The 26,415-nt window shown below is 41.8% G+C and overlaps 1 protein-coding gene across 1 annotated transcript in view; it reads right to left on the minus strand.

The window, feature by feature from the left end:
* The window catches only part of F13A1 (coagulation factor XIII A chain), a 235,395-nt gene that overhangs the window by 69,337 nt on the left and 139,643 nt on the right, over window positions 1–26,415 (minus strand). The window lies entirely within an intron of this gene.

Consider the following 26,415-nt stretch of genomic DNA (forward strand, 5'->3'; position numbering starts at 1 on the left):
CAGGATTTCCAGATGTGCACAGGTGTGGGAAGTGAGACTTGGGTCAGGATCACCACGTGTGCACAGGTGTGGGAAGCAAGGTGTGGGCCAGGATCACCAGGAGGGTACAGGCATGGGAAGAGAGGCATGGGCCACAGTGGGAGGGAGGGGGGGGTGCAGATGCGCATCAAGGGGAACACATGGAGGAAGACGTGGTAGGACCCCTCCCACCTGAGAGCCTTCATCTTTGCTCTGAAAACTGGAAGGAAGGCCACCACGAGTGTTAAATGATGACTCTGCTCGCTTCTGTCAGAACAGTAAAGGCAGCACCATCAGGCAGAGAGGTTCAGAGAAACAGCAATAACAAATTTGTAATCCCCAGCAGACGCCAGTGCTTGCCGCCTATACAACCTACGGTGGAGGGCAGCCCTGGCTTTGGGTGTTAACGCCACCACCCTAGACTAATAGGCCCCGGGACATCCTTATTTAAATTCAAATATCCTTGGCAAGGTTCGCCTTGAAAAAGATAAATATGCTTTGCATTTCAGATCTCTGGTAAAGACTTCTCTTTGAGGATAATATTTCTTTTCAAATGACCAGGATGGGGAAAGCCTTCGTTCCTCTCGCTACGGTATCTAATTAGTTACACGTGACCTTTTTCAGCTTCACTTATGCCTGAGATGTTATCTGTGTATTTAGGGCGGAATAGTTCAATAACCCACCACCTATCTGACAGTTTGTCATACTGTGCTGGCTTGCATGTTGCTGTGACGCTGGAAACTATATCACCAGTACTATTTCAAGTATCAGCAAGGTCACGCATGTTGAACAGGTTTCAGCAGGGCTTTCAGACTACGACAGACTAGGAAGAAAGGCCTGGCAATCTACCTCTGATAATTAGCCAACGAAAATCCTATGGATCTCAGCCAGATGGAGTTCTATATAGTACTAAAAGATGACCTGCCTAGGTTACACAGTGGCCGCAACAGTGGGCTCAAACATACCAACAATCACAAAGATGGCAGAGGATCAGGCAACCTTTTGTTCTGCTATACATGGGGTCACCGTGAGTCAGAGCCAACTCCATGGCAACTAACAAAATCAGCATGCATGTCTGCATATCCCAAATTCCCCAAGAAAGGAGCTAATCTTTACAGACATTTCTTAATGCCATTTGCCTAACCTTCCAGTTTGGGATATACATACACTGCTTCCTGCAATATTACTTCATATTTTAAAGTTTCTTTATCTAGATCCATGAAACTCTTGTGATTTTCCTCTTATTATGAAATTCTACCTAGAATGCATGAATCCACTTGCTGGTCCTGTTTTGCACCCCACCCCAGCATAGAGCAGTGCCTGGCACACAGGAGGGCTTGCCGGGCACACAGGAGGGCTTGCTGGGCACACAACAGGGCTCGACGGGCACGGGCTGGTTGAATGGTGAGGACATCTCCAAGCAAGGCAGTGGGAATGAAGCCTTTGCTTGTTTGTTTTTAAGATTTCATAGTTTCTCAGAGCCTTCATTGGAAACTCGAGGTCCCACACTCCGATCACAGCATACACTGTCCCTGTAAAGTTAAAAATATGATACACCTCCAAAGTGACCTAGTTTCCTGGTTGCCTTTTTCTAAAGAAGCAGCGTAGACATTAAAATAATGCCCCATTTCATTCAGTTGTTTAATCAGGATGTCAGGATGAAAAACAACAAAAAAAAATTTTTATAATGATGAGGAAGACAAGTGAAGAACACATCTTTGTTTTCTTTGACTTTCTGTATATTTTGTGCAGTGACAGCTAGTGATTTTCAGAACTCATTTTAAGTGATTTTTAGAACTCAGCAGAATTGGTACAAAGTATGCCGAGAATCTCTCCCAAGGCCAGGCTTCCTTAAACGAGCCAGCACCAGGCAGTCCTGGAGGCCTGGCAAGGGGTGCCACAGTGCTGGCTTAGTTTATTCTTTGACTCCTTGGAATTGACACATGGGACATAATCACACAATTGCAAAGGCAGGTACATACGAATGATCATCCTAGCATAATTTATAAGAAAGAAAAATCAGAAACAATCTAACTGTCCATATGTGATTAATTATTTTGAAACACAAAATAGAATGCTATTCAGCCATAAAAACACAGAGCTATACTTAGTGGGCCAACCACCCATCTCTCAGTTTATTGTACTATGGTGGCTTGTAGGCTGCCATGATGCTGGAAGCTATGCCTCTGGTATTTCTAACACCAGCAGGATCACCCATGGTGGAGAGGTTTCAGTGGAGCTTCCAGACTAAGACAGACTAGGAGTAAAGGCCCGGTAATCTACTTCCAAAAATTGTCGTTAGTCGCTGTCAAGTGGATTCCAACTCATAGCGACCCTGTGTACAACAGAACGAAACACTGCCCTGTCCTGTGCCATCCTCATGATCGTTGTTATGTTGAACCCATTGTTGCAGCCACTGTGTCAATCCATCTCATAGAGGGTCTTCCTCTTTTTTGCTAACCCTCCAATAATTAGCCCCCAAATAAGGAAATGAAAACCCTATGGATCACAACAGAACACTGTCTGATACAGTGCTGGAAGATGAGCCCCCTAGGTTGGAGGGCACTACACAGTAGTCACAACAATGGATTCAAACGTGCCAGTGATCATGAAGATGATGCAGACTGGGCAATATTTTGTTATGTCACACATGGGGCTGCCATGAGTCAGCGCCAACTCAGAGGCAACTAACAGCAACAAAAAATATTTACCAGGCAAGAAAGATGGCCATGCATATTAACTTAAAGAAACCATGCTACGGAAGACCGTGCACAGTGTATGCACTCACTGCGTATGTGCAGCAGACGGAATTCTCAGGGACCCCCACTGACACTTGCCCTTGCGTAATTCCCTCCCCTCGGGTGCACAAAACCTGTGAATATGATGGCAAAGGGGATTTTGCAGAGGCAATTGAAGTTACTAATCTGTTGACTTTGAGTTAATCAAAAGTGAGATGATCAGGGTGAGCCTGACCTAATCACATGAGCCCTTTAAATCTGAGCCTAGAAATCAGAGACAGGGATTCCAAGGAGCAGAGGCATTCTCCTGCTGGCCTTGAAGAAGATGGGAGCTGCCGTAAATTCTACAACTACAAGGAACTGAATTCTGCCAACAGCTTTAATGAACTTGGAAGAGAACCCTGAGGGTCAGAGGCAACTGCCGTCCTGAGCAGAGGGTCTGGCTAACCCGTGTCCAAACCCGGACCCACAGAAACTGTGTGCTAATAAATTTGTATTGTTTTAAGCTGCTGAGTTTGTGGTAATTTGTTATGCACCAATAAAAAATGAAGGCAATACACGAAGAGGCATATTAAAGGACGCTTGTCAAAATGTTCTGAACAGTAAGACAGTGGATGCTTTCTACTTTTGTATTTTTTTCTGCACTGTTTAAAATTTTTCACAATAAACATGTATGAATTTCCCAAGAAAATATTAAGAGGACTTTTTTTTTTTTTTAATTAAAAGAAGGCAGAGCACAGGTCTACCACTTATCTGTCAGTTTGTCATAGTGTGGCAGCTTCTGTGTTGCTGTGATGCTGGAAGCTATGCCACTGGTATTTCAAATACCAGCAGAGTCACCCATGGTGGGCAGATTTCAGCGGAGCTTCCAGACTAAGACAAAGTAGGAAAAAAGGCCTGACGATCTACTTCTGAAAATTAGCTGGTGAAAACCTTAGGGATCACTACAGAATATTGCTTGATATAGTGCTGGCAGGTCGTGATGTACTCAAGCACATCAGGGGTCATGAGGATGGCATGGGACCAGGCAGTGTTCCATTCTGTTGTCAGGAGTCAGAGCCTACTCTAAGGCAGCTGCCAAGAGCAACAGGGCACAGCTCAAACCTGCCCCATTCGACTGGCTGGTGAGGTGACACCCTCAGGCGCTGAGGTCACAGGATGGTGGAGAACTGGACAGAGAACACACCTTACACACCTTAGGCCAAGATGGGCTGCCAAGCTCTGTGTGCCACATGTTCAAAGAAAATAAAGTGGCCAATTTAAGCAACAAGTCCTTTAATGCCTTTAACTTGCCTATTAAACACTCCACAGGGTCCTCTCATTTACAGTCTGTCCAGAAAGTTTTCAGAGAAAAAGAATTCTTAAAAGGGAAGAAAGAGACATGGGCTTGTCACTTTGTTCCTGTGGTTTTGCTAGGGCTCAAGGGATAGCACAAATAAGACAGAGCGAAAGTCCTGGAAGAAATGGCTGGGAAGAAATTCAAGTGTAAACCAAGGGTTTGGATTCTTTTATTGCAAAATGGCAGGGGTAGAAGAAAGGCAATCATTCATCCTGTAAATGATTTGTGTGTTGGTAGCAGACGGCCACAGCCCACCTCTCTGGTTCTGCGGATAGACTCCTAACACAGGCAATATTGGTGACAAAATGACAGCACACTTTGAAGTCAGGGACGGATTATCCAATAAGCAAGGTAAGCACGGGTTTACTTGTGCTTACTAATCTGTAGTGCACAATTTCACCTGTTTGATGTGGCGAAAAACAGGTGAAATTGTGTAATACAGATTAGTAAGTAAGCACAAGTAAACCCGTGCTTACCTTGCTTACTGGTTAATCTGCCCTGTTTGAGGTTCTTGTGCTCTAACCAATCCAATAGCGGAGGAGAAGGTGGTGGGGGTGTCGTTAGAAAGAAACAGGGAGAAGCTGGTGGATTCTGAGGCTTATGTAACAAGACATTCAAAGTGGAAATGAAAACCTCGGTGGAGAAGAGACTTGTCAGTTAGGAAAGGTTATTAGACAAGACAACAAAAGGGAATTATTCAGAGAAGGAGGCACGCTGGCGAAATCTGTCATGGAGCTGAGACTTCAGAATGCAGCTGTCCACTGTCGGGATGCTGGTGTGCTGGAACCAGATGCCCAATCAGGTGGATAGCTGGCCAGTCCCCCTGTTCTCACTGAGGCTCAGCGGCTGCTGTTCCCTCAGGTTGGGGGCCACCTGGAGAAGCTGCAGGTAACCAGTCATGCATAGCCTCATTGTACAGTGATGCCATGAGGGATGTGAATGGAGGATGCTGAAGGTGACCTAGCTCAGTAAAGGACATTGTGTAGGGACCAAATGCCTACCAAGAAAAAGCAGATGTAATAAAGGTGTCTACTCTTGCTTGTCCTTTGAAGGAACAGGGGTCCACAAGGCTCATCAGTAAGAGTCTCAGTTTAAGCACAGTCTGCTGTAGCATAAGAGATGCCAATGGAAGGTGTTACAGATCGAAGTGGACTTGAGGATACACTTAAATCCCAGAATGAAACTGTGAGATGTATATGTGCTAGGGGTGATAAGCAACATGATAACTGCTCAGGCACAGACAGGAACCAACCAGAAGTTTTGACCAACCAGGAAGGATGTTGGCTCTAAATACTAGTATAGTCCTACCAGGGTACACCAGTCCATACGTGTTCAATCACATACATAGTAAACTACTCTTTAACAAGTTTCCATTCACAAAGGTTTCTAGGAGTATGTATTTCCTTGGTCCTGAGAGTACAACCTTTCTACTCTCTTTTTAAGCTTCCGGGTACAGGCTTCTTGAATATTTAAGAGGATTTTAGGTGTTTATTAACATTAATTTTTGAAAATTAGAGGGTAACCATGTGTATTTCTTTTTTCTCCTTTCACTGTTTTCCTGCTTTTTATTTTTTTTTAATTGTGTTTTAGATGAAAGTTTATAGAGCAAATTAGTTTCTCATTGAACAGTTAATGCACAAATTGTTCTGTGACATTGGCTGCCAACCCTGTGATGTATCAACACTTTCCCCTTCTCCACCCCAGGTTCCCTGTTTCCATTCTTCCAATTTTCCTGACCCTTCCGGCCGTTGTGTCCATTAGTCTTGTATACATGATTGAGCTACGAAGCACGTTTCTCACATGTGTTATTCTTGGCCCTTTAGACCTCTCTAATCTTTGGCTGAAGGGTGAACCTCATGAGTGACTTTATTGCTGAGTTAAAATGGTGTCAGGGGCCGTACTCTCAGGGTTTCCTCAGTCTCTGTCTGATCAGTAAGTCTGGACTTTTTTTGCGAATTTGAATTTTGTTCTACATTTTTCTCCCACACTGTTCAGGACTCTCTATTGTGAGCCCTGCCAGAGCAGTCGGTGGTGAAAACCAGGCACCCTCTAGATGTTCTGGGCTCAGTCTGGTAGAGGTTGGGATTTTCATATGTTTATCTTTTAACTTGCTATTTCTGCTGAATCGTTCCATTAGTTTACATCCCTGGTTAGGTTTACTCCTAAGTATTTTATTTTTTTAAATGATATTTCTTTCCTGATTTCCTTTTTGTAGTTCTCTTTATTGGTATATATAGGAATCCAACTGATTTTTGTATGTTTACCTCGTGTTCTGCTGCTCTGCTGAATCTATTAGTCCTGCAGAGTCTTTAGGGTTCTCTATGTATAGTATCATATCATCTGTGAATAGGGTTAATTTTACTTCTTCCTTCCCAGTTTGGATGCCCTTTATTTCTTTTTCTTACCTTAATGCTCTAGCTAGAACTTCCAGCAGAATGTTAAATAGGAATGGTGATAAAAGGCATCCTTGTCTTGTTCCCATTCTCAGGGGGAATATTTTCAGCCTTTCTCCATTGAGAATGATGTTGGCTGTTGGTTTTGTACAGATGCCCTTTATTATTTTGAGGAATTTCCCTTCGATGCCTATCTTACTGAGAGTTTTTATCAGAAACTGGTGTTGGACTTTATTGAATGTCTCTTCTGTGTTGATCAAGATGATCATGTGATTCTTTTGTTTTATTTATGTGGTAGATAACATTGATTGATTTTCTAATATTGAACCATACTTTACATACTTGGTATGAATCCCACTTGGACAGAGTGTATTTTTTTTTTTTTTATGATGCTGAATTCTATTGGCTAGAATTTTGTTGAGAATTTTTGCACCTATATTCATGAGAGATATTGTCTGTAATTTTCTTTTTTTGTGGTGTCTTTGCCTGGTTTTCGTATCAGGGTTATGCTGGCTTCATAGAATGAATTTGGAAGTATCCCTTCCTTTTCTCTGTTGTGAAATAGTTTAAGCAGTGCTAGTGCGAGCTTTTCTCTGACTGCTTGGTAGAATTCTCCAGTGAAGCCATCTGGGTCAGGACTTTTTTCTGTTAGGAGTTATTTTATTACCTTTTCAATCTCTTATTATTGGTCTGTTCAGATTTTCTACCTCAGTGCGTGTTTAGGTAGGTAGTATGTTTCCAGAAATTTGTCCATTTTCTCCACGTTTTCAAATTTGTTGGAGTACAATTTTTAATAGTACCGTTATGATTCTTTTTCTTTCATTTGGGCCTGTTGTAATGTCCCCCATTTCATCTCTTATTTGGATTCTTTGCTTCCTCTCCTGTTTTTGTCTTGTCAATTTGGCCAATTGTTTGTTGATTTTGTTATTCCTTTCAAAGAACCAATTTTTGATTTGTTCATTCTTTCTGTTGTTTTTCTATTCTCTATTTCACTTATTTCTGCTATGATCCTTATTATTTCCTTTCTTCTTTTGGCTGTGTTCTTCTTTTGCTGTTCTCTATTTGTTCAAATTGTTTTGTTAATATTTTGATTTTGTCCCTTTCTTCTTGTGTGATGTGTGCATTTATTGCTATAAATTGACCTTTTGACCACTGCCTTTGCTGTGTCCCAAATGTTTTGGTATGATCTGTGTTTATTCTCATTTGATTCTAGAAAATTTTTTATTCCATCTTTGATTTTTCTATTACCCAGTGGTTTTTAAGCAAGGTGTTATTCAGTTTCCATGTATTTGATTTTTTTCCCCTTGGTCTTCCTGTTACTAATTTCTACTTTTATGGCACTGTGATCAGAGAAGATGCTTTGTGTTACACCTCAATGTTTTGGGTTTTTCTGATGGTTGCTTTGTGGCCTAAGATGTGGTCTATTCTGGAAAACGTTCCATGTGTGCTCGAAAATAATGTATACTTTGCTGCTGTTAGGTGAAGTGTTCTATACATGTTTATGAGGTCAAGACAGTTGACTGTAACCTTTAGATCTTTATCTTCGTTGCGTTTCTTTCTAGATGTTCTCTGCTTTACCAAGAGTGGTGTGCTGAAGTCTCCTACTATTATTGTGGAACTGTCAATTTCTCATTTCAGTGCTATTAGAGTTTGTTTATGTATTTTTCAGCCTTGTTGTTGGGTGCATAGATATTTATTATGGTTATATCATCATGATGGATTGTCCCTTTAATCATTATATAATGTCCTTTATTGTCTTTTATGGTGCGTTTTGCCATAAAACCCACTGCCATTGAGTTGATTCGGACTCATAGTGACCCTGTTGGACAGAGTAAAACTGCCCCATAGGGTTTCCAAGGAGTGGCTGGTGGATTTGAACTGCCAATCTTTTGGTGAGCAGCTGAGCTGTTAACCGCTGTACCACCAGGGCTCTTTAAAGATTAAAGATTTTGCCTTAAAGTTTATTTTATCTGAGATTAATATTGCCACTCCTGCTCTTTTTTGGTTGCTGTTTACTTGATAAATTTTTTTCCATCCCTTGATTTTTAATACATTTATGTCCTTGTGTATAAGGTGTGTCTTTTGTAGGCAGCATATTGATTGGTTATTTATTTATCTATTTTTAATCCATTCTGTCACTCTCTGTCTCCTTAGAGGTGCATTTAAGCCATTTACATTCTGTGTGATATTGCAGATGTGAGTTTGTCGCTGTCATTTTGTAGTTTTTTTTTTGTGTGTGTGGTGCTGACATTTTCTTTGTTCCTCTTACTCTCCTGTGCTGAGTTCCTTTTGTTTGTGAAATTTCCTTTCATTTTTTTTCATTATTGTAGATTTTGTGGTTACTGAGACTATGTTTTTCTTCTTTATTTTAAATGAGTATGTTTGTTAACTTTCATTGTGATTACCTTGAAATTTACTCTTATCTTCCTAAGTTTGAATCAGTCTTTTATTATTTGATGTCTCCTTCACTCCTTCTCCATTTGAAAATTCTATACCTACATACTTTGTTGCAGTGGAATGGCTTTGTGCATCCGACTGGTCTGCCATCTTGTTTTCTCTCTTTTAATCATGTGTTTTATTTTTCCTTTGTGACACCAGCAAATGGTAGAGACAGAGGTTCAAACTGAAATTGGCTTAAAACAAACAAACAAGCAAACAAACAAACCACTCAGGAGGTACAATCCATCCATCCACACGAGCCATATTTGCTGTCACTAGTTACTAAAAGGCCCTCTCTGACCTCTGCTGGTTCTCCCTGCAGCATTTATTTTGAAAATTAATCTCCCTTTACCTCTCTCTCTGGCATAAAAGTTAGGAATTGATACCTCAAATGAATATGAAGAAACAATTGGATTTTTTTTTCCATAACTCTGAAGTATAAAAACTTCCTATTATAAATTTTGGCAAAGTTTATCCACAATTATTGTATAGAAGGTGTCCTGAATTGAATTATGTTCCCCCCAAAATGAGTGTATCAGTTTGGCTGGGCCATGATTCCTGGTATTGTGTGATTTTCCCGTATGTTGTAAATCCTGCCTTTATGATTTTAAATGAGGGAGAATGGGTGGCAGTTGTGTTAGTGAGGCAGGACTCAGTCTATAAGATTGGATTGTGTCTTGAGACAATCTCTTGATATATAAAAGGAAGAAGTGAGCAGAGAGATGGGGGACCTCATACACCAACAAAGCAGTGCCTGGAGCAGAGCGTGTCCTTTGGACCCGGGGTTCCTGTGCCTGAGAAGCTCCCTGACCAGGGAAAGATTGAGGACAAGGACTTTCCTCCAGAGCCAGCTGACAGAGAAAGCCTTCACCTGGAGCTGAAGCCCTGAATTTGGACTTTTAGTTTACTTTACTGTGAAGAAATAAATTTCTCTTTGTTAAAGCCATCCACTTGTGGTATTTCTGTTATAGCAGCATTAGATGACTAAGACGGAAGTTTTTTTTTTTTCCCCCAGTTCAACCAACAGGCTTATTAGGCGCCAGTTTCTGTTTTGCATTATAAAGCTGTTTATATGTATGATATTCTAAAATTGATGGCACTTACTGATATAAATTTTTCTGGAGGTCTTAATCATCAAAAGTAATTAAATTACATTCTGTATAGCTTTGGTGGTGAATACTTTACTCAGTTCTTATTATTTGAAAATGGGTAATCTTTGAATGGTATGTATGAATGACTATCTCTTAGGCAGAATTTATGATTAACCAGAGCATGACATTCTCTTATGATGGAAAATACCTTAGTGTTTCCTATTTGGTTTATTAGATGGTTCCCACTTTCTTCCCTATTCTGCCTAGTTTCCTGAGACGTTATTTTAATGACCTCTGACTTTTTAATTTTCAAACTCCCTCTGTGCTCATTCTTAACTGAGACTTTAGTAGAATAGGGGATCCAGATACTTTTTGGAGATATTCAGTCTAGGTAGGTGTGTGATAGGAATGGGAGGAGGGACTGGTGCAGTGATTTTCAACCTTCTCAGATACAGTGCTGCTTCCTAATTTAAAAATATTTTTAACACACCTTTTTAATACTGAAGTGGAATTCACAGATAGCTTCCTACACACATGATTTCTAAATGATCAACATAATGCCCTGTAGTGCACAGAAGAAATAAAAGGATGCACATAAAAATAACATGTATTTCAATAAGTATATGTCAGGAAGATCAAACTAGATGCGGAAGATATCCCTTCAAAATTACATTCCAAGAGTGTGAAAACTCCCCCACCCCCCTTTGGAACCACTTGAGTTGTGGTTAAGAGTGGGCTTTCGGGAAGTACTTTCAGAAAAGTAAGGACCTCTGAAAATCCACTCCTCTGTAAAAGCAATGGTGTAGTGTTGGTGGTATAGCGGTATAGCTGCCTTCCAAGCAGTTGACCCAAGTTCAATTCCCGGCCAACACAGTCGGTTGACATTGGAAACTCTGGTGTGTAGTGGTTAAGAGCTATGGCTGCTGACCAAAAGGTTAGCAACTCAAATCCACCAGGTACTCCTTGGAAACCCTACAGGGCAATTCTATTCTGTCCTATAGGGTCGCTATGATTTGGAATTGACTCAATGGCACCAGGTTTGGTTTTTTGGTTTATAAAAGCAATGAGGATACTAGCATATATGATCAAAATCAAGTTTTCCAGACTCTGGTAATTAACCAAAGGTTGTAATAATCTGAGGAGTGTTTATTCAAGAAAAACAGCTGAATCTCAGTAAGAACAGCAATATTTATGGCATTTTAAAATTCCTACCCCTCTCTCCATAATTTTTGGTAGTCTTGAAATCTAACAGTCTTCCAGCTATGGTATCTATTCAACCCTGCAGCAACTAATGAAAAGGAGAAAATAGGTTTGGAACTTGCCAAAAGTTCCACAGAATTGCCATTATTTAACTTGTCTAGCACCTCTCTGAAAAGCCCCATTCTCTGGGCTTGTTTTTATTTAACCTGACTCAGAACTCATTCTGTGCAAACAGCTTTATTCGTAGAGTGTTTGTTGAAAACAATTAGAAGTAATTGTTTAACATTGCAGCACCTGAAAGGGTGATACTAGTTGGAAATAACAAGAGGCTCCCCACCCTCCAATTAAAAAAAAAAAAAAAAAAAAACTTGGAAAAACTGGGAATGAGATGCCAATAGGGGAATTTGAAAGCCACCAACATAGTCATGGGGATCTAAAAGGCCATGTGCAGGGCTGTGCACATGCTCAGGAGGGACCTGAGAAGGCCCTAATCTCTCAACTCTGGCTGATCTTGAGGATTTGAGCAAGCTAGAAGTAAAAGCTAAGACTGGATTGTAAACTGCTTGCTGGAGCACTGAAGATATACCCCAACACACACAGAGCCCCTTAGCAAAGGTAGGAGAGTTATTGATTTGAGGAATTCAAGGAAATCTCTGTACAATAATCAGCTGACCACTAAAAGCTACTGTTGCTAACCAAAGGGTCGGCAGTTCGAATCCACCAGGTGCTCCGTGCAACTATATGGGGCAGTTCTACCCTGTTTACATAGGGACACTATGAATTGGAATCGACTTGACAGCAATGGGTTTGGTTTTTTTGTTTTGGTTGACTGAGCAGATGCTTCAATAACTGTACATGACAAAGAATACTGATTTTCTAGAATTAATCCAGAAAACCTACTAAAAAACACACTAACAATAACAACAACAACAAAAACAATAAACATCAATAACAGCAGACCCTGGTGTGAGAAAATCTGAATTGTAGACTTGCCATGTGTCATAGATTGAGTTGCATCCCCTCAAACTATGTGTATCATTTTGGCTAGGACATGATTCCCAGTATTGTGTGATTGTCCACCATTTTGTCATCTGATGTGATTTTTCTGTGTTAATGTAAATCCCGCCTCTATGATGTTAATGAGGAGGGGATAGGTGGCAATTATGTTAATGAGGCAGGACTCAATCTACAAGATTGGATTATGTCTTGAGCCAATTTCTTTTGGGACATAAAAGAGAGGAAAGAGTAGAGAGACAGGGGGACCTCATACCACCAAGAAAGCAGTGCCAGGAGCAAAGAGCGTCCTTTGGACCTGGGGTTCCTGCGTGGAGAACTCGACAGACAGAGAAAGCCTTTCCTTGGAGCTGACGCCCTGAATTTGGACTTCTAGCCTGTGAGAAAATAAATTTCTCTTTGTTAACGCCATCCATTTGTGGTATTTCTGTTATTGCAACACTAGATAACTAAGATACCATGCTATATTATTAAAAATACCCAATTTTTATCAAAATTTTACAAGCCAAAGAAACAGAAAAGTACGGCCCATACACACATACACACACAAACCATCAAAGAAAACTGTCACTGAGAAAGCCAAGACATTGAGCTTATTAGACAAATATTTTAAGTCATCTGGGTGGAGCCCTGGTGGCATAGAGGTTAAGAGCTCAGCTGCTAACTAAAAGCACACACCATCAAAGAAAACTGTCACTGAGAAAGCCAAGACATTGAGCTTATTAGACAAATATTTTAAGTCATCTGGTTGGAGCCCTGGTGGCATAGCGGTTAAGAGCTCAGCTGCTAACTAAAAGGTCAGTAGTTTGAATCCACCAGGTGGTCCTTGGAAACCCTATGGGGACAGTTCTACTCTGTTCAATAGGGTGGCTATAAGTCAGAACTGACTCAACAGCAATGGGTTTGGTTTTTTTTTTTTTTTTTGGTGGTCCAGTGGTTAAGAGTTCAACTGCTAACCAAAAGGTTGGTAGTTAGAGTCCACCAGCTGCTCCTTAGAAACCCTATGGGGCAGTTCTATTCTCTCCTATAGGGTTGTTATAAGTTCGATTCAGATTATAAATATGCTCAAGTAATTAAAGGAAACCATGTCTAAAGAACTAAAGGAAAGCATGAGAAGGATGATTCACCGAATAGAGAATATCAATGAAAAAACAGAAATTATAAAAGGAACCAAATGGAAATTCTGAAGTTGAAAATTACAATAACTGAAATGAAAACTTTACCAGAGGATCTCATCAGCAGGTTAGAACAGGCAGAATAAAGGATCAGTGAACTTGAAAATAGGTCAATTGAGAATAAGAGAAAGAAAAAAGGATAAAGAAAATTGAACAGAGCCTCAGCAATGCGTGGGATACTCCTAATGGTAGTCTCAGAAGGAAAGGAGAGAAAGAAGGGGGTAGAAAGATTATTTTAAGAAAGAATGACTGAAAACTTCCCAAATTTGACAAAAGACATGAATCAACATACCCAAAGAGCTCAATAACTCCAAGTAGGGTAAAACCAAAGACTTTCACACCAAAACATATCATAATCAAACTCTCAAAAACCAAAGATAAAGAGAGAATTTTGAAAGCAGTAAGAGAAAAGTGAATTGTTACATACAAGGATGCTGAATAAGATTAAATGCCAATTTCTTCTCAGAAACCATTGAGGCCAGAGTAGGAGGGATGACGTATTAAAATACTGAAAGAAAAGAACTTTCAACTAAGTATTCTATATCCAGCAAAATTGTCCTTAAAAAAAAAAAAAAAAATGAGGTCAAAATTAAGACACTCCCAGACAAGCAAAAGCTGAGAGAGTTCACTACCACTAGATGTGTTCCACAAGAAATGCTAGCTCAGATGAAGTGGACAAATCCCTGGAGACATAAACTACTGACATTGACTCAAAGGGAGAATAAAAAAACTGAATAGACCTATAACAAGTAAAGACACTGAATAATTTAAAAACTTCCTGCAAATAAAAGCCCAGGATCAGATGGCTTCACTGGCGAATTCTATCAAACATCTAAAAAGAATTAATATTGATCATTCTCAAACTCCTTCAAAAAATAGAAGAGGAGGGAACACTTCCCAACTCATTCCCTGAGGCCAGCATTACTCGGATGCCCAAACCAGAAAAGGACACAAGAAAGAAGGAGAAAAGAAAACCACATACCCACATCCCTTATGAATACAGATGTGAAAATATATCTACAGATTCAGCACCAAACAAACAACCCATTGCAGTCAAGTTGATTCTGACCCATAGTTACCCTATAGGACAGAGTGGAACTGTCAAGGAGCAGCTGGTGAATTTGAACTACAGACCTTTTGGTTAACAGCCAAGCTCTTAATCGCTGTGCTACAAGGGCTCCAGATTCAGCACAGCCCCTATCAAATTCCCAGCTGTCTTTCTGCAGAAATTGACAAACTTATTCTAATAGGCATATGTAAATGCAAATAAATATTTGGTGTCAGAATAGCCAAAACAATCTTGAAACAGAAAAATAAATTTGGAGGACTCACACACCACCATTTCAAAACTTATTGCAAAGCTATATTAATCTATCAAGGTAGTGTGGTATTGGCATAAGAACAGACAGAGATGAATGGAATAGAATTCAAAGCCCAGAAATAAACCCTTGGATTTATGGTCAATTAACAACAATTCTTGGCAAGCGTGCCAAGACGATTCGAGGGATGAAAGAATAGTCCACATGCAAAATAATGAAGTTGAATCTCTACTTCTCGTCATATAAAAAAATTAACTCAAATGGATCCTTTCCCTAGATGTAAAAGCCAAAACTATAAAACCCTTAGAAGAAAACAGGATCAAATCTTCCCGACCTTGGGTTAGGAAATGGTTTTTTAGATATGACATCAAAAATACAAAAAGAAAAAAAACCCCACCAAAACAAACCCATCGCCATCGAGTTGATTCTGACTCATAGCAACCCTACAGGACAGAGTAGAACTGCCCCACAGTGTTTCCAAGGAGCGCCTGGTAGATTCAAACTGTCGACCTTTTGGTTAGCAGCCATAGCTGTTAACCACTATGGCACCAGGGTTTCCTCAAAAAAATATGAGCCGGACAAAAAAGAAAAAAAGAATAGATGAATTGAATTTTATCAAAATTAACAACTTTAGTGCTTCAAAGGACATCATCAAGGAAGAGAAAAGACAACCAACAGAGTGGGAGAAAATATTTGCAAATCATATAACTGGTAAGGGCTTAATATCCAGAATTTATAAAGAACTCTTTCACCTCAACAACAACAAAAAAAGACGAACAACCCAATTAAAATGAATGGGCAAAGGACCTGAGTAGACATTTTCCAAAGAAGATACACAAATGACCAATAAACATGAAAAGATGCTCAATGTCATCAGTTGTTAAGGAAATGCAAATTAGACTCACAATGAGCTATGACTTCACACCCACTAGGATTGATTGCCATCATAAAAATCAGGAAATAACAAGTGTCAAGGATGCGGAGAAGTTGGAACCCTCATACATTGCTGGTGGGAGGTAAAGTGGTACAGCTGCTGTAGACAACAGTTTGGCAATTCCTCAAAAAGTTAAACACAGAGTTATCACATGACCCAGCAATTCCACTCTTAGGTTGATGGCCAAGAGAAATGAAAACATACGCTCACACAAAAACTTTTACAGGAATGTTCATAGCAGCATTATCCATAATAGCCAAAAAAAAAAAAAAAAAGGAAACCACCCAAATACCCATCAACCGATGAAAGGATAAATAAAATGTGATATATCCATACAATGGAATATTCTTCAGCAATAAAAAGAATGCGGTACTGATACATGCTACAACATGAATGAACCTTGAAAACATTATGTTGAGTGAAAGAAGCCAGTCACAAAAGGTCACATATTGTACGATTCCATTTATATGAAATGCCCAGAATAGGGGAATCCACAAAGACAGAAAGTAAGTTAGTAGTTACAGTTAGGGGGGAGAGAGATTGACTGCTAATGGGTATATGGTTACTTTCTGAGGTGATAAAAAATGATCTGGAGTTTTATAACAGTGATGGTTGCACAGCTCTTTGAACATGCTAAAAACTACTGAACTGCACACTTTAAAAGGGTGAATTTTATGGTATGGGAATTTTATATCAATTAAAGCAAAAACAAAAACAGTGTCGTTGAGTTGATTCCAGCTCATAGTGACCCTATAGGACAGAGTAGAACTACCCTATAGGACAGAGTAGAACTGCCCCATAGGATTTTCAAGGCTGTAAACCTTTACGGAAGCAGACTGCCACACCTGTCCTGAGGAGTGGCTGGTGGGTTCAAACTGCTGGCCTTTTGGTGAGCACAGAGCTTTTTATCAATAAATGCATTAATAAAAAAAAGGAATGGGCACTTGGGTTTGTAATCAAGGCTCTGCCACTTTTGACCAAAGTTAAATCACTGTGCCTCAGCTTCGTCATCTGTAAATGAGGATAATAGTAGCAATCACCTTAGTGGGTTGTTAAAAAGATTAAATGAGTTAATAGATGCCATCACTTAGAGCAGAGCCTGGCAGGAAGTAAACAGACCATAAATATCAGCTATTTTTATTCTTACCCAAAACCCTTCTTAAACCCACTGCCGTTGAGTCGATTCCGACTCATAGCGACCCTATAGGACAGAGTAAACCCTTCTTAGGAGGAGGCAAATAATTTTTTTGGTCCCTTCTTCAAGACTCTGGTGTGTATTCATGGGCAGATTCTCAGTCCTTCAACAGCTGCTCTCGTGACCTAGCTCCAGGTGACTTTCCTAAAAACATTGTGCCTGGCAGAAATGTGGTTAACACAGTGTCTTAGTCATCTTGTGCTGCTGTAACAGAAATACCACAAGTGGATGGCTTTAATAAAGAGAAATTTATTCCTTCACAGTAAAGTAGGCTAAAAGTCCAAATTCAGGGCGTCAGCTCTAGGGGAAGGCTTTCTTTCTCTGTCGGACTTCTCATCAACCTTCCCCCAGACTAGGAGCTTCTCCACGCAGGGACCCCAGGTCCAAAGGACACACTCTGCTCCTGGCACTGCTTTCTTGGTGGTATGAGGTCCTCAACTCTGCTTGCTTCCCTTTCTTTTTATCTTTTGTAAGATAAAATGTGGTGCAGGCCACACTCCAGGGAAACTCCCTTTACATTGGATCAGGGATATGACCTTAGTAAGGGTGTTACAATCCCACCCTAATCCTCTTTAACATAAAATTACAATCACAAAATGGGGGACAACCACACAATGCTGGGAATCATGGCCCAGCCACATTGATACACACATTTTTGGGGGGATACAATTCCACCCATGACGCACAGTGATCAATCTGAAAATAAGTATCATCAGTAACTGCTAAGAATTGATAACTTTGAGGCTCCATGTGGTAATTTTACAAAACTTTAAGTGTCTTTATGCATTTTGGTCTATATTCAGAAATTTTTCCTACTTTTTTATTTGTGATCCACTTTCGGAAATTCTGTTTTCCACACAGAATGATTAAAACTCAGGATCGCATGACAATCCAAGTCTAACAACAGAGCACTAGTTGGAACACACTGAGTGTCTATAACAGCATACCAGGTGGAACAGTCTAAATTTCAAAAATGCACCTACAATGTGCAAACCCCCACACCAAGTGCTGGAACTGCAGTGAGAACTAAGATTAGTGGCTGTGCCACATGTCAGGGGAGGCTCCCAGGGGCACAAGCTTGTTAATTTCTGCTCTAAAATTTTCTTTGAAAGAGTTTTGTTTGTATATTCAACAAAACCCATTGCAGTACACAGAGAAGTTTTTGCATTTGGAGTTTAAAAACAGAACAAAACAATAACAACTGTACTCTTCCCAAAAGATATTGAAGGAAGTTGGACCTTTTTTTTTTTTTTTTAAGATCCAAATGCACTGAAGCCAGCCAAACAACTGCAGAAATTTACTGCTGTGCTTTTGATTCCTGGTTAGTTGATATGAAGCCAGTTTGCAAAGCAGCACCTATATAGGAGAGAGCCTCAGATGAGGGGCTGGCCTTGTGCAGATGAGCAGGCCTTCACACAAAGTGAAGGAGACCTGCCAAATATTGGAGGAAAGGCCTGGCTTGAAGAATACCAAACCAAAACCCAGTGCCGTCGAGTCGATTCTGACTCATAGCGACCCTATAGGACAGAGTAGAACTGCCCCATAGAGTTTCCAAGGAGTGCCTGGCGGATTTGAACTGCCAACCCTTTGGTTAGCAGCCGTAGCACTTAACCACTGCACCACCAGGGTTTCCGGTTTGAAGAACAGTGAACTTTATTTTAAAAAGACATTTTCGGGGCTGGAAAGGACCCATAGCTCATTAAGACCAAACTCTTAATTTACATGTGAGAAAATTAACACTTTCAAGACCCAAATTATTTTCTGCTTTGAATTTTTTGTTGATACCACATGCTTTTATTAATGGAAGCGTGCTGAGTAATTGAGTGACGCTGAATTTTTGGTATGGATTTTTTTTTTTTTTGCTCCCTTCAATCCTACCCTCCAAGTCCCCAGGGACATACGTTGTTCCAATAATTCAACCCTGGAAGCCACCTGGAGTCCAGAGGGACAGATGGTGTCTCAAAGAAAAATTTTCAAAATTTCTTTCTCCTACCCAAAACCCACATACCTCATACAATACCCTGCAGAAACAGTAATTTGCAGTGCATATGCCTGTTTTTTCAGTTTCAAACAGTTACACAGGCCCCTGCTTTGTGGCAGCACACACAGTCACTGGGAAGGCAACTTCCCAATGAGTCTGAGAAGCAAAATATATGGATGGGGAACCGTATATCCCACTGGTCATTATTAAGGCCCGGAGAAGTTGAGCAATTTGTCTAAAGTCACCCAGCTAATTTGTGGCAAAGCTAATCATATTGCCTTGCCCAATGAGAATTGAAGGAAGACTCATTAACAACCCGTGTTACACAGATGACACAACCTTGCTTGCTGAAAGTAAAGAGGGCTTGAAGCACTCACTGATGGAGATCAAAGACCACAGCCTTCAGTATGGATTACACTTCAACACAAAGGAAACAAAAATCCTTATAACTGGACCAATAAATGACACCATGATAAATGAAGAAAAGACTGATGTTGTAAAGAATTTCATTTTACTTGAATCTACAATCATGGAAGCAGCAGTCAAGAAATCAAAAGACGCAATGAAAATGAACAAATCTATCTTGGAAGAAGCACAACCGGAGTGCTCCTTAGAAGCGAGGATGGTGAGACTGTGTTTCACATGCTTTGGACATGTTATCAGGAGTGATCAGTCCCTGGAGAAGGACATCATGCTTAGTAAATAGAGGGTCAGCAAAAATGAGATGGATTGACACAGTGGCTGCAACAGTGGGCTCAAGCACAGCAACGATTGTAAGGATGGCACAGGACCCAGTAGTGTTTCGTTCTGTTGTACGTAGGGTCGCTATGAGTTGGAATCAACTTTACACCTAACAACAACAACAACGAGTAGAAAGAGAGAGGGACGGGAGAGAAACAGAGAGACAGAGACAGAGACAAGTTACATGAATAGTTTGACTGGGCTTGATGTGTTTTCATGAAGCCATGGGGAAAAACAGAACAAAACTTGTGATTTCTTTCCACTTGGATCACCGGTAATTCTCAGGTTGTGTAACTTTGAGCTGAAACTGATAATAAAAATTCGCTAGTTCACAACTATTTAAAAAAATTGAATTGAAAGAGCCACTTTAACCAAACCTACTTAATTTCAAATGAACAGAAGATAAAGCAGATCAAGATTCTTGTTAATTGTTTTAGCACTCAGACTGTTTTTACAATTATCTTTAATATCATGCAAAATGTTTATAACTCTGAGTTAGGCTGCTATTTTCTGCCAATTTGCAAGTTAGCTGGACTTTACAAACAGACTGCTGGGCTTATGGCCCTGAGTATGCATGTATGTGCTCAGCCCACTGCTCCTCACAGACCACCCACCCCCCTTGGAAAGGCACTGTCTGGAGGGGAACACTTTCTCTGACTGAAAGGGGCACAGGAGGTGAGTGGTCTCAAAGCTGGACAAAGAGAAGTCACAGTGTCAGTGATCAAGGCAGCTGTTGTTTCCAAGATGGAATCTGAAGTCTGTTGATTGGTGGACCCTCTAAAAACTTAGAGAGCAAGGGGTAGGTTTTACTTAAAGGAGGCAGGACCTGGGATGGGCTGGTGCCAGGACTCTAGAGGGTGGGGAAATAGGGACAGGAGGAGGTAGAGGGATAACAGCAGGCTATTCCATCCTCAAACAGCATAGCTGCCCCTGCTCATTGCGGGCAGTGCATGGGGCATTGGCCCCTCCAGGAAGGCAAGGTCAAAAAGCCAGGCCCTTTTCTTGTGTAGTACACAGAGGAGTGGCAAGGGCTGGATCAAGAGCATGAGAATAAGTTCAAATGCTCAACAACTATAGTCATAATACTATATGATACCTCCGATGAAACTCTACGTACTACCGGTCCTCGAAGCACATTGCTCTCTGGCTGTCTCAGCCTCTGAGACTTTTAAAGACATACTCTAGGTGTCATCTGGGGGCCAGGGCCATTTTCTAGTCATTCTGTCCTTGGACAGCACAGCCAGAAGATGGTCCGTTGCTGCTTCTCATGTAAGCAGCCTTTCCCCTTTCCTCTATCTCTGCGACTCATGGTTCACATAATACAAAAACACCAAACCAAACCCACACCGTCGATTCGATTCGGACTCATAGCGACCCTAGAGAACAGAGTAGAACTGCCCCATAGAGTTTCCAAGGAGCACCTGGCGGATTCGAACTGCCAACCTTTTGGTTGGCAGCCATAGCACTTAACTACTGTGCCACCAGGGTTTCCACAGGTTCACATGATAGTGCACCTTACATTTTTTATAGACTCTCTGGGTGGTGCAAACGGTTAAGTGCTTGATGACCAGCTGAAAGATTGGCAATTGGAACCCACCCAGAGGCACGTCGGAAGAAATGCCTGGTGATCTGCTTCCAAAAGGTCACAGCCTTGAAAACCCTATGGAGCATAATTCCACTCTGACATGCGTGGCGTCGCCATGAGTTGGAATTGATTTGACGGCACCTAACAACAGCAACACCCACATGTTTGTAGTTAGAGCTCCTCAAGGGCAGAGACCCTGATTAAGTCCTTTCTGAATCCTTAGCATCTGGTGTTAAGACAGTAAGTGTTCGGTGAATGATTAAATGATATTTATTCAGTTAAATAAGCATTTACAATTTTCACCAAAAATGCCATTATTAAAAGTACCTGCCCCAGGCCCTGCACTTTGTTACATGCGGGCAAAACAAAAGTAGGTAAGACATGGCTCCCCCCAGGGGGGTTGCATTCGGGTGGGGAAAGACAGGCATGTAAACCAAAAGGTTGGTACAGCCCCCCCACCCAGAATCACAGAACTGACAATGTCCTCCCCCGCAAAGGACAAAGGGTAGTGCTTTCATTTAGAAGGAAAGAAACCTTTCATTGAAACGCCTTTCTCGGCCCTAGTAAGTGCCACCAGCCCTTTCCTTTAAAATTGGTTCTATTCCTACTGTGACTTTCGTATAACAACCTGGCCAAACTTAGCTATTCCAAGGTGAGGCCTATCTGCTAGTGTTTCCCTGGCTGTCTGAGTTAGCCCTGGTCTCCCCTCCTCAAAAAAAAAAAAAAAAAAAAAAAAAAAAAGCCCTCATATCCCTACTCATTGTTTTGACTGCAGCTGAACACTGAGCAAGCATCTCCATTAAACTGTCCACAGTGATTCCCAGATGCCACCCCAGAGGTGACACATAACTCAGTGCCTATCAGCACTCTTTCCAGGAGATGCTACCTTGCATTGCTACCCCAGGGTCCTTGACTCTGCTCAGCTATGCTCCTCAGGCCCTCCTTGTCTGGCTCACTGAGGAGCCCAGACTTTGAAGACACTTTCTACAAATCAGCCTGTGTGGGCATGATGCTCTCAGAGTTCTGAGGCAGAGTTGTTGTCAGCTGCTTCTTGTTAGCTGCTATCCAGTCAGCCTGACTCAGGTGACACCACGCACAGTGGAATGAAACACTATCCAGTGCTGTTGCAACCCCGTGATCGGTTTCAGATCGGATCTTTGTGATCCACAGGGTTTTCGTTGGCTGATTTTTGGAAGTAGATTTCCAGGCCTTTCTTCCTAGCCTGTCTTAGTCTGGAAACTCTGCTGAAACCTGTTAAGCATTGCAGCAACCAGCAAGCCTCCATGGACAGGTTGGTGGCTGCACATGAGGTGCATTGGCCAGAAATCAAACCTGGGTCTCCTGCATGGAAGGTGAGGACCGTTATCACTGAACCACCACTGCCTCCCTAGGTCAGAGGGTACACTTCAGCACACAGAGAATCTAAGGGGCAAACAGGAAGCAGATAAATAAGCCTCAGCTTTGATGCTCTGTGACAACAGTGGAAGGGCAAAATTGCAGGGGGTCTCTCTTGGCTCTGGAGTGCCTTGAGCATGCCCTCTCCCACATTCCTGACCTCTCCCTCTGACCCTCCATCCTGGCTGGTTCTGCTTCTGGCACACTGGGACATGGCTGAGAAGTGGAGGAGAGGAGGCCTGGGTAGTTGAGACCTAATGGGACAAACTAATTCACCGAAAACCATGTATTGTGTGGGCTAAAATGCTGAAGAGACAGTAGAGACCACAGAGAGAAAAGTGAGCTGGATGAACTCAGAGAGGTTTCATGGAGGATGGAGCTCTGAGAGAGATTTAAGGGAGGAAGAGGAGCTACGCCTCAGGGGGAGGAGGGTCCACGAGAGGAGGAACCACACACAAACCCAGAGGGAGAAAATGCTGGTGGGTCAGTGGTCCGGAGCTCACAGAGAGATGTGAGTCTCTGGGCCCTGGGTGAGGTTAACCGCTCCTCAGACCCTTGCCAGGAAATTCATTTGGTTGCATTTTGCTGGCTTATGCCACAATGACCTCTCAGGGTCAGATGATGCCCACCTACAGCTCAGGCAGCCCTGTTTCTTCCCAGGAATGATCTGTCTCCGTAGGCCCCACTGGGCACGCCCTCTGGGCCTAGCACTGTGCTCAGTACTTTACCTGGATTACTGTGCCAATCTTCACAGGTACCCAGGGGCGGATTAACAACCGGTAAGCATGGTAGCTACCAGCTTACAGTAAGCAAGATACGCTGGGGCTTAATCGTGTTTACTTACTAATTGTGTTTACTTACAATTTCACCTGGGTTTAATTGTGCATACAGATTGGCAAGTAAACACAATTAAGCTTGTGTGTAGCTTGCCCATTGGGTAGTCTGTCCCTGTGGCTATCCCATCAGGAAACAGTAGCTGCTAAGATTGCCCTCATTCTGCTGAGGAGGAAACTGAGCTTTAGAGAGGTGAAGTCAGATATTCAAGGTCACACAGTAAGTACCTGCCCCAGCCAGAGCTTGACATGGGGTATAACTGTGGTGACAGCATACTGGTAGGTGTGTCCAGGGACAGTCCCCAGCTTCCTCAATCAAGGAAGGCCTTAGGAACACATTTGGTTTCCCGCAGCATCCATAGCTTCTAAGGTGCCCCATTGTTTGCTTTTATTGAAAAAATACCCCAATGTTACAGAACAGCATAGTCATCTTCGGACACCGGGCATCCTTCTTTCTGACTGCTCAGTGTGCTTAGGTCAATGGCAGCATATTGCCTCTAAGAATTCCACGGCTACCAGCTCCAGCTGGGAGACTAATAACTAAGGCAATTAGAACGGCTCACATTCATTAGGCACCTGTTATACTCGGCTGCGCTGAGTGAGGTAGGAAATGTCGTCTCCACTTTAGAGGACAGAGAGGCACAGAGAAGTTGTGTCTTGCTCAAGGTCATACAGCTGGTTAGAAGCAGAGCTAGGGCTTGAACCCAGAGCTGCTGGACCCCTTGAATAACTGTGCTCAGTTGTTTGGGGGTGTCCCAGGGTGGAGCAGCAGTCATCATTCATTAGTCAATCAGTCATCTCATATATTGAAAACCTACTACGGGCAGAGCAAGGGAAGGGGGAGGGTCCTAGGGTGCTGGATTGCACAGTGGAGGACAGGGCAAGCTCTCAGGCAAGGGGACATCATCCTAAGGTGATAGGATATTTGAGGAAGGCGTGTAAAGAGCAAAGTGGTGCCTGGGATAAGGAAAGGAACCAGAGCTCAGCAGGGAGCTGAAGGGAAAAGGGTTGCCAAGACCAAGACCTATCAGCTTCACGTTTTGCCTCAGTTTTGTTTAGGGGCTAGTGGGATTATTTGTTGGGGTGCCCAGTGGGGATTTATGATGGTGGGTATTTGGATCAAGGCACAGGGAGGAAGTGCTAGAAATTGCAGCTGGCTCCAAAGACCTGAATGTGTGTGTGTGTATGTGTGTGTGTAAGGAAGAGATATGGATGAAGAATGCCAAATAATTCTATTTTGCCACTTCAGACTGTCACATGGGCGTTGGGGCAGCTATTTGGTCTGTTTTTGTCATTCCATATACACGCAGGGCCACTACACTGTAACTCCCCAGAATAAATTGCTGTTCAATTTACAGAGGTGAGGTTTTTCTCTTGCCCAAATTCTCCAGCTTACCACTGCTCAGCTCATTGCCTTCAAATGAACTGCACTATGTTTTATTCATAGTGGCACTTTGCTACTAGTTCAGCTATTTCTTTCTTTCTTTCAACATTCTCAAATGAGCGCTTATTGGTACTGGTGAGTTAATACTACTCCTACAACCACGCTCCGTTCCTGTCACACAGGAGAGTTAAGGCACTTCTAACTTTTAATTTCTCTTAAAATGAGCTTGTAACTTCCTGTCATCCGCATTTGGATTTTTTACAACTGACAGTGTTTTAACTTTATTACTTGTAAAGAACAACCTTAGGGACGTATCTTTGGCTTGGAAATCCCATCTAGTTCAATGCCTGGCAACAGCTGAAATTATGTCCCAATATAGACCTTCGTAAATATCCTTTCAATTTGGACTGTCAGGATTTTTTCCTTCTTTTCAGTTTATTGTTTTGGATAGAGTGGGTCCCACGGAAAAAGGATATTTCTCCAGCTGCTCAGGGCAGTAAAAGAACCATGTGGTTGATATTTGGCAACAATTTCCACTTTACTACCATTTCTATCTCTGAATGAAAGATGAAGGCACAAAGCAAGGAGAACAGCATCTTTATACTCAAAGAGCAATCAAATGTTGAAAAGGCAAATTAGGGTTGCGATTAAGGGTCAGATGCATTTTGGTTCTATTCCCAGTCTATCATATATGTGTCCTTGAGCCAATTATTTTAACCTTTCTGGACCTCAGTTTCCTCATCTGTAAAATGGTGATATTAATAGCACCCACCTGATAAAACTGTTAAAAAAATTAAATACGATCACGCACACCCAGTTCTGATACATTGTTGTTGTTAGTCGAATTGACTCAGACTCATGGCAACCTTATGTACAACAGCAAGAATGCTGTCCAGTCCTGCGTCACCCTTACAGTCACCGGCATGTTCAAGTTCATTGTTGGGGCTAATGTGCAAATTCTTCTCATCGAGGGTCTCTCTCGCCCTTGTTGGCCCTCTCCTTCACCAAACATGATGGCCCCCTCCAGTGACTGGTCTTTCTCAATGACACGTCCAAAGCAAGAGAGGTGGCCAATGTTCAGTTATGATCCATAGGTTTTCTTTGGCTAATTTTTGGAGGTTCATCATCAGGCCTTTCTTCCTAGTCTGTCTTAGTCTGGGAGTTCTGCTGAAGCCTATTCCCCTGGCTGACCCTGCTGGTATTTGAAATACTCATGGCACAGCTTCCAGCATCATAGCAAAAGGCAAGCTACCACAGTAGGACAAACTGACAGACGGGTGGAGGAGTCTGGTACATAGCACAAGCTGAATAAGCATCAGCTGTATTACTCTTAAAGCAAGGACATTGGGAAAGCTTGGCTTTAATATTTGTGTCACCAACCATAATATTAATATTCTAAGGTAGAGAGAAATTAGTATAGGCACATCTAGCAGATAGAACCATGGCTTTTTTTAGTGGCTGCTCTTCAGAAAAAAAAAAAAAAAAAAATTTTTTTCGCACTTGGAATGACCCATCTTTATTCCTAGGAACCCAAACTGCCTATTCGGTAACATTTCTAATTCATTAGCTAAAAACAATCTCTGACAGACATTTCTACATATGGCATTGAAGGGTCCTTGAAATAGATGGGAAAGAAACATC

The sequence above is a fragment of the Loxodonta africana genome, chromosome 1 (assembly GCF_030014295.1).
Source record: "Loxodonta africana isolate mLoxAfr1 chromosome 1, mLoxAfr1.hap2, whole genome shotgun sequence".
NCBI lineage: Eukaryota > Metazoa > Chordata > Mammalia > Proboscidea > Elephantidae > Loxodonta > Loxodonta africana.